The following is an 8107-nucleotide window of genomic DNA, read 5'->3' on the forward strand; positions in this document are numbered from 1 at the left end:
AGATTGACTTGGGCTCAAAGATGAGCTTTATGGGGCTAGGCGCATAGCCTAGTGATACAGTGCTTGCCTAGCATGCACGAAGCCCTGGGTTCGATTCCTCAGTACTATATACTCAGAAAGAGCTGTGGCTCAAGTGGCAGAGCACTAGCCTTGAGCAAAAAGTGTCCAAGGACAGTGTCTAGGCCCTGAGTTCAAGCGCCAGGACTGGCAAACCAAAAAACAAACAAATCAAAAAAATAGGAGCTTTACTTGGAAGCCCCAAATGTCTGGCATTCCCTTAAAACACATCTTCCTCCTTGGGATGGTTCTACAGTTCTTTGGCATGGTACTCTGCTGTACTCTTTTATTTCCCTGGAAAATTAAACCTTTATTTAATTGTTTCTGAATTGGCATCAAGACCAGAGATTGAACTCTTGGAAATACATAACAGCCATTTAATTTTGTTCAACCTAATAGCCCTAACCTTTTGATGAGAATTTCATTGCAGTTAGGGTGCAGATTAAATAGTAAGCCTGTATAGAGTCCCAGGCAAGCAGTAGAAACATAAGGAAGGACAGCTTTGATGATATTTATTATGCAAATTAGACCAATCAAGAGAATGAAGCAAGCTGAAATACATTCCTTGGGAGAAAGAAAAAGAGAGAGAGCAAGAGCGGCTATATACAGAATATGACTAAAGTGCTCTGGCTTCTATATCCACCTTTATAGAAATTGTTATCCACCTTTAAGGAACCCTGAATACCAGAATCACTTGGGGTGTTACCATGGATCGAGAAGAGGCTAAGAAATCTTCATCAGAATGAAAAAGAACAAAAAGTTCAAAAAGAACAAAAAGCTTGTAGTTCGATTCAAGTGAAAATGGGACACTCCTTAAGGCATTCTTTTAAAAAGTTCATGTTTATGTACTGATTTCACAGTATACAGAAGCTTGATATGGGAATCAGGTTTCTAGGCAGTATGTTCAGGATGAGTGACCCAGATGCAGGTTAGGGTCAAAAGATAGAACTGTACCCAGAGGAAAGTATGGATCCTATTGTCCCAGAGGAATCCAGAATGGACTCAGCTGGAAGGAGGAAAACACAGAGACTAATCAGGTAACAGGGATTACAGGGACAGCTAGTTTTGTTAGCTTCCATATCTTGGGTGACAAATCCCTTTATTATTATTGGGGGAAAATGCCTTTCCCAGAGAAGGTGCTGGCCTTCCCAAGACGAATCAGTTCAACTCTCTTTCCACTTAGAAACTCTAATATAATATAGCTTTCCAAACAAATCAGTGAATTCCGCTTAGCTTATCATCATTTCCTAGTCTCCAGATTTGTGGTTTCTTAAACTGGTTTCTACAAGTTTTCTGCATTTCTGTGAGCTGATCAATTAGAAAGGATTATCCTTTCAGTAATCCTTTTTCTGTTTAAATCAGAGGTGGATATAGAGTCACTCGGCCATGAAATACTGAATTTCCACATCATTTAGATGAAAGGAGGTTTCTAAAAGCAGAAGGATAAGAATCAAGGCCGAGAACTGCCCTAGGAAAACTGATCTTCCCTTCAATCTTCTGAATATTTTATGCTTAAAAAAATCTAGAAATAAGATTTCCTAGGCTTCCTTGCCAGGTCATTTTCAGTTAGATTTTTGCCAAAGGTCCGTCTTCCAAAAAGGCAATAAGAGAAAAGTGTTTTTCCCTTCCTATAATTTGACTGCAGATTTGGTGTAGCAACCAGCAGGCTCTGAAAGTCCGAGCAGTGAGTAGAATCAGTGAGACTGAGGGCTCCGAAGTTCTTGCAGCTTCAATACGAGTGTAGAGTCTCAGCTTCTTGGAACATAACGTAGAGTCTCAGCTTCTTGGAACATAACAACAGCTATGGCGGTTTAAAAGCCCAGAAAATCCTTGAGAGGCCTTGTGAATGCCAGGCTCAGTTGACTTCCTTAAATTTTGTTCCCTATCTTTGAAGTGTTCAGAGTAATTCTGTTTGGACATCTACTAATAACGCAAAGTGATTTAATACTAAACATTCAATACTAATAGTAACACCAGTAGAATCAGCCAGGTATAGTTGGGCAGCTCTGTTTTTAAACCTTCCTCCATGACATATTTGCAACATTATCTTGGGCAAATAACTAAGTCTCAGTTCTGCGGCAGACCGACTCAGCGGGAGTGCGGGGAGACCAAGTCTGGATTCACAGGTCAGGAATGGATTCGGTGATGACAGACAGACACAAACGCAAGGGAGGTTTGAAGTCTGCTGCGAAGTTTTACTTGTTGAATGTGAGATTATATACAGTCAAAGCAGGAGTATTTTCTTTCAGTTGGCATAAGGTCAAAAGATTACAATCATGTTTAAGAATGGTTACAGGGTACATTTTCTAAGTAGAAAAGAAACTTCTCCCTCCCTTCTAAGGAGTTATGGTTAATATGTCAGACATTGTGGTTAGGCGTCATCTGCCTTGGCATTCATCAATATTAGTTTTGTTTACCATCTGTTCCATTCTAGTTCTTCCTATGATTCTGTTTCTGAGTCAGTAATTATTACCCTGTGCCAGGAATTGTAAAACCTTAAACCTAAGAGTCCATTGTTGCTGTTCAGTTAGAGCACACCACGGTGCTCTAGCCCTTCTAATCCTTTCCCATGTGATTCATTATGTACTTGCAACATTTACACAAGTAATGCAGACGCATCAAAGGCATATTCAGGCAAACTAACATTTATTACTAATTCAAAGATCATATTTTCTGTTTTAGTTTCTCTAATTCTGTTTTATTATTAATAGAATGCATTGAGGTAATCAAGGCTGCTGTGGATGTGTCTTGCGCCAGAGTAGCCAGGCATGCACTTTTAGTTCCTGGAGCATCTAGTCACTCGATCAATTGTTTAGGCCAGTAGCTGGCACAGAATATTACTGCCATACCATCAACTATCAGAAATGAAAAGAGTGATAAAAGAATCCCAGCACCCAGCATTATGAGCACTCCACGCATATGTCCCCGTCTCTGCCAGGGACCTCCAGGAGGCCTGATCACCACTGGTGCGAACCTCAGGACTGGCAGCCATTCAAGCTCTTTCTGCTCCATGCTGCACAGACTCCACTGGAGTGGGTGTAGCACAGTTCCCTCCCTAGGAATATTATGTATACTGGGCATTGGTGGTCCATGTTTGTATTCTTAACTACTCAGGAGCCTGACAACTGAGAATCAGGGCATGAAGCCAGCACAAGCAAGAAAAGTCGTAAGATTCTAATCCCCAATTAACCACCAAAGAAGTCCAAAGGTGGCAGGGTGTGGGGAAGGACTAAGAGATCAGACTATTGGCATCATGAAGAGAAAAGACTAGGGATTAAAGATGCTTTTACTGAAATAAAATTATAGCGTATTAGTTTTGGACAATGTTCTAAAGACCTTCACTCCTTATCTTATTTTTTTAGTTTGTTTGTTTTCATCAGTCCTGGGGCTTGAACTCAGGGCCTGGGCACTGTCCTTAGGCTTTCTCAAGGCTAGTGCTCTACCACTTGAGCCACAGCACCATTTCTGGCTTTTTCTGTGTATGTATACCCAGAAATGGAACCCAGGGCTTGGTGCATGCTAGACAAGCACTCTACTAGTAGGCCACACTCCTGGCCCCACCATCTTATTTTTTAGATGAGAAAACCTACTTGCTCCTAAGTTACATAGAGTAGAAAGCCTATGTATCTGAGGAAGACCTTTTCTATTGGGATAGTTACTCTAAGAATTCAAAGATACATCAGGTGAGCTTACCACTGATAGGAAGGGAAATCCAAGGAAGAATATGATACCCATGGAGTTTAATCATTGACTTCCAATCTGGTATTAAATGAGAAGAGACCTGGGTTTCATATATCTCATCCAGTAGATTGTCATTAAAATTTTGTCATGACCACAGATTATCAAAAGGCCTGCTTTTGAAGAATGTGCCAAAATAAAGAATTTCTGCTTTCCTCTGTGCTGTGACAGGAGAGATTGACTTGAGAACACAAACACATCTCTTAAAATACGTTCTTTTCAGTTTCTCCAAAATAGCTACTAGTAGCATCTAACGATGCTAAAAAATGGAATTCAACATACATCTGAATAATATTTATTCTCCCTTGGGGGAAGAAATGAAATTTTGTGAGTGGCTGTTTTGGTGTTTTAGTTACCAGTGTTTAAAATCTAAAGCTTCGTTGAAATAAAACTGATGTACACACAATTTACCATGTAAGGTACCCATCTTTTCATTCTTTCTTAACCACCTCCCTCGCTTTAACAACTTCCACTGGATTGCACAATGTTGTTTTCAAGCACATACATAGATAATGGACTTAGATCATATTCATCCCCTCTTCCTCTTCTACTCATTAAACAGTCCACCTTCTACAATCTTACTCTGCTGCTCCTGCTATTGTTGTTATTAAACTCTAGATTCTTCCCATGAGTGAGAGCAAGCAGTATTTGATTAACTGAGCTTACTGTGGTCCTTTGTCAAAAGAATAGATTGCCAAGGTTTTCTCCCATTCTCCAGGCTGATTCTTCATTCTGGTAACTGGTCTGGTAATTACTAGGCAGAAGCTTTTCAATTAGTTGCAATTCCATTAGTCACTTCTTACCTCTATTTTCCTTTATTGAAGTCCTACTCAGAAAGCCATTGTCTACTCCTCTGTCATCAGATGTTTTCCCAATGTAATTGATTCAATGTTTCGGGTCACTGTTTCGCCTCAGGTGTTTGATGCATTTTGATTGATTTTTGTACATTTTGTGTTGATTTGAGACACAGGAATCTAGTTTCAGTCTTCCTCTCCTTCTTCTCCTCCTCCTTCTCCTTCTCCTTCTCCTTCTTCATCATCTTTTTCTTCTTTTTGTTGGTCATGGGGCTTGAACTCTGGGCTTGGGCACTGTCCCTGAGCTCTTCAGCTCAAAGCTACCTTACCCTAGAGCCAAGCCCCACTTCCTGTTTCCTAGAAGTTAGTTGGAGATAAGAGTTCAGGTCATTTGGTGGCGGGGCTGGCTCTGAACCTTGATCCTCAGATCTCAGCCTCCTGAGGATTACAGGGTGAGCCACCACACCCAGCAAGTTTCTTCTATATGTAGCAATCCCATTTTCTTAGTACTGTTTATTGAAAAGACTTTCTCCATCATATGATTTTGGCATCTTGGTAGAAAATTGGTCAGAATTAGTTTGTCCATTCAAGGTCTTCTGTGATTCCATATAATGTTAGTAATTTTTCCACATAATGTTAATAATTTTTCTATTTCTATAAAGAGTATCATTGGAATTTTGATGGGAATTACATTGAGTCTATTGACAGCTTCAGGAGAATAGACAATTTTAACAACATTAATTTTGATGATTCGTGAACATAGGAGGTCTTTTCATCTTTTCTTCTTCAGTTTATTTCTTCAGAGTTTCATAGTTTTCATTGTAGAGGTTCTTCATTTCCTAATTATTCCTAATTAGCATATTCCTAATTATTGAATAAAGAAGCTATCGTGAATGGGATTGTTTTATGAATTTCTTTTCTTTCTTTTTTTTTAAAAAGGATTTTCATTATTGGTATTTAGAAAAGCTACTTTTTTTGGTGGGGAGGTGGAGTGTGGGGTGGGGAGGCTTGAACTCAGGACCTGGGTACTGTTCTTGAGCTATTTTGCTCAAGGCTGGAGCTCTACCATTTGTGCCATAGTTCCACTTCCAGTTTTTTTTGGTGGCGAATTGGAGATTAGAGTCTCACAGACTTTCTTCACCAGGCTGGCTTTGAACCTCAAATCTTCAGATCTCAGATCCTGAGTAGCTAGAATTACAGGCATCAGCCACTGGTGCCTGCCTTAGAAAAACTAGTTTCTAATGTTTATTTTATATCACGATACATTGCTGGTAGTGTTTATCAGATCTAAAAGTCTTCTAGAGGAATCTTCAGGATCATTTAAGTATACAATTGTATCATCTGCAAATATAATTTCTTATTCTTTCTTTCTTATCATTTTATTTTTCTTAAAAAATATGGAATAGCTGGGCACGGTAACTCATGCCTGTAATCCTAGCTACTCAGGAGGCTGAGATCTGAGAATCAAGGTTCAAAGCCAGCCTGGGCACAAAAGGATCTGAGACTCTTATCTCCAATTAACCTCTAGAAAACAGGAAGTGGGGCTTGACTCTTGGGATAGGGTGGGAGCCTTGAGCTGAAGAGCTCAGGGACAGCGCCCAGGCTGAGTTCAAGCCCCATGACCCACACACAAAAAAAAGGAACACAGTGAATTTGCTTGTCCTCTTTGTGAAGGAGCCATACTAATATTCTCTGTATCATTCAATTCTGGTATGTGTATTCCTGAAATCACATATAGGTTTTTGCATGAATTTATGCTTTCATTTATCTTGGATGTACACACAGAGGGAAATTCCTATGGTAACTCTACACAACCTTCTTGATTTCCAATGTTATCAAACCATTAATATTTCCCTAGCAGGATAGAGGGTTTTAATTTTATACATCCTTTCTAACATATCTCTTTAATTTTGCTATCTTTGTGTCATGAAGTGGTATCTTATTGTGGTTTGGATTCGCATTTCCTGACAGATAATTAACTTAGTTGGACTATTTCAGTGATGTCTTTTATGTTGCTCCTGAGAAAACTCAGCCTTGGGTATGTGCACAACATTCTTAGAATGACAGCAATTTTAGCCAGGATGTCTTTGTCCTTTTATCCCCCCTTCTCTTTTGTCTGCCTCATTTATTTAATATTCAGCTAGAAGATCCTATTGATTGAAAGTTGAGGTGCTTTTGTTCTTTTTAAGAAACAGATATATAAATTACTGTACTATTTCATCTGCTTAAATTTAGATCTCTTAACAGTCACAATCTTTGCTTCCCTTCTGGTTCTTTTTGACTGTCTCTCTGCCCTAATCCTTAGTTGTTTTCTGGATCAACAGACCTTTTACTTGCTCATGATTAAATTCTCCATTTTTAGGGTACCTTTAGTCTTCAACTCCCCCTGCAGTATGCCCACAGACTTGACAATTCTCAGGGATAAATATGGAGTTCCATTTGTATGGTCAGCCCTTTGCCTCTTAGCAAAATCTCTGCACTCTGGCTAGGGCCAGGCAAATCAGCCCTCTTGTCTAAGTGATTTCAGCTTTAAACAGAGTGCTTCCAGGGGCATTCTGGTTATCTCAGTTTGCTTTTCCCAGTTTGGAAACTATACAAGTGAGGTGTGATGGGGATATTTGCTGGCCGAGTGTTTTTAATCAGCCTTATCTGCAGTAAGCGCTTCGCTTCATGAAGAAAGGAAGATTTCAACCTTTTTGGCTACACTCTCCAGGTTAAGTAGATTTTGTAACAGACAGCCAAGAAAGATGAGGAATGCCAAGAAAATTCCTGTTAGGAAAATACCCAGGGAAATGAAGAATGAGATAACACTGTCTTTTGGCCATATTAGCAGTGATTTTTCCAGTACGTTGAGCTGGGTGTGGGGAATAAATGAGGAAACACAGTTCATGATACATGATATCAGATTCTTGGTATTCCAATCAAGACCTAAAAAACAGGGGACAGACTGGATGGAAGAAGACATTTGCAAACTATTCATCCAAAAATCTATAAGAAGCATACAAAGACATTTTTTTTCCAGTCTTGGGCCTTGAACTCAGGGCCTGGGCAAGTGCTCTATTACTTGAGCCACAGCACCACTTCTGACTTTTTCTGTGTATGTCGTACCAAGGAATTGAACTCAGGGCTTCATGCATGCTAGGCAAGCACTCTACCACTAGGCTATGCTCCTGCTCCATTACACACACACACACACACACACACACACACACACACACACACACACAGTGAAATCCTATCATTTGTGACATGATGAATGGAACTAGAAGTCAAATTAACCAGGCACAGAAGGACAAGTACTGCTCACTCCCACTCATATGTGGAATCTACAAAAGTTATTGTATATATACTTATTTGGTTATTTGAAATAGGATAGGGAAGGGGGGAAAACAAGATGAGGAACGAGGAGTGGAGGTGGGGGGAGGGAAATGGGGACCAAGACATGAGAAAGGGTATCAATGTATGCGAAGTAATGCACCTTCTATATGGTGAATATAATGTAACCCTTCTATTAATTA

The 8107-nt window shown here is 39.8% G+C and overlaps 1 non-coding gene across 1 annotated transcript; it reads right to left on the reverse strand.

The window, feature by feature from the left end:
- Positions 1–6220: 6220 nt before the first annotated feature.
- Positions 6221–6321, reverse strand: LOC150065381 (U6 spliceosomal RNA). Its single transcript, XR_016535098.1, has one exon. It is a non-coding gene; the product is annotated as a U6 spliceosomal RNA (small nuclear RNA).
- Positions 6322–8107: the final 1786 nt, after the last annotated feature.

The sequence above is a fragment of the Megascapheus bottae genome, chromosome 3, assembly GCF_031878675.1.
Source record: "Megascapheus bottae isolate mThoBot1 chromosome 3, mThoBot2.hap1, whole genome shotgun sequence".
Classification (NCBI taxonomy): Eukaryota; Metazoa; Chordata; class Mammalia; order Rodentia; family Geomyidae; genus Megascapheus; species Megascapheus bottae.